Genomic DNA, 1,468 nt, shown 5'->3' with positions numbered 1-1,468 from the left:
GGTAGTAGAGATCAGAGAGAGAGAGAGAGAGGTCTTTCACAGGTAGTAGAGATCAGAGAGAGAGAGAGGTCTTTCACAGGTAGTAGAGATCAGAGAGAGAGAGAGAGAGGTCTTTCACAGGTAGTAGAGATCAGAGAGAGGGAGAGAGGTCTTTCACAGGTAGTAGAGATCAGAGAGAGAGAGAGAGAGAGTGAGAGAGGTCTTTCACAGGTAGTAGAGATCAGAGAGAGAGAGAGAGGTCTTTCACAGGTAGTAGAGATCAGAGAGAGAGAGAGAGGTCTTTCACAGGTAGTAGAGATCAGAGAGAGAGAGAGAGGTCTTTCACAGGTAGTAGAGATCAGAGAGAGAGAGAGGTCTTTCACAGGTAGTATAGATCAGAGAGAGAGAGAGAGAGGTCTTTCACAGGTAGTAGAGATCAGAGAGAGAGAGGTCTTTCATAGGTAGTAGAGATCAGAGAGAGAGAGAGAGGTCTTTCACAGGTAGTAGAGATCAGAGAGAGAGAGAGAGAGAGGTATTTCACAGGTAGTAGAGATCAGAGAGAGAGAGGTCTTTCACAGGTAGTAGAGATCAGAGAGAGAGAGAGAGAGAGAGGTCTTTCACAGGTAGTAGAGATCAGAGAGAGAGAGAGAGGTCTTTCACAGGTAGTAGAGATCAGAGAGAGAGAGAGAGAGAGTCTTTCACAGGTAGTAGAGATCAGAGAGAGAGAGAGGTCTTTCACAGGTAGTAGAGATCAGAGAGAGGTCTTTCAGTAGGTAGTAGAGATCAGAGAGAGAGAGAGAGAGAGGTCTTTCACAGGTAGTAGAGATCAGAGAGAGAGAGAGGTCTTTCACAGGTAGTAGAGATCAGAGAGAGAGAGAGGTCTTTCACAGGTAGTAGAGATCAGAGAGAGAGAGAAAGAGAGAGAGGTCTTTCACAGGTAGTAGAGATCAGAGAGAGAGAGAGAGAGGTCTTTCACAGGTAGTAGAGATCAGAGAGAGAGAGAGAGAGAGAGAGAGAGAGGTCTTTCACAGGTAGTAGAGATCAGAGAGAGGAGAGAGGTCTTTCACAGGTAGTAGAGATCAGAGAGAGAGAGAGAGAGAGATCAGAGAGAGAGTCTTTCACAGGTAGAGAGAGAGGTCTTTCACAGGTAGTAGAGATCAGGTCTTTCACAGGTAGTAGATCAGAGAGAGAGAGAGAGGTCTTTCACAGGTAGTAGAGATCAGAGAGAGAGAGAGAGAGGTCTTTCACAGGTAGTAGAGATCAGAGAGAGAGAGAGAGGTCTTTCACAGGTAGTAGAGATCAGAGAGAGAGGTCTTTCACAGGTAGTAGAGATCAGAGAGAGAGAGAGAGGTCTTTCACAGGTAGTAGAGATCAGAGAGAGAGAGAGGTCTTTCACAGGTAGTAGAGATCAGAGAGAGAGAGAGAGAGAGAGAGAGAGAGAGAGAGGTCTTTCACAGGTAGTAGAGATCAGAGAGAGAGAGAGAGAGAG

This window comes from Oncorhynchus nerka, linkage group LG10 (genome assembly GCF_034236695.1).
Source record: "Oncorhynchus nerka isolate Pitt River linkage group LG10, Oner_Uvic_2.0, whole genome shotgun sequence".
Classification (NCBI taxonomy): domain Eukaryota; kingdom Metazoa; phylum Chordata; class Actinopteri; order Salmoniformes; family Salmonidae; genus Oncorhynchus; species Oncorhynchus nerka.
This window is presented reverse-complemented; position numbering follows the sequence as displayed.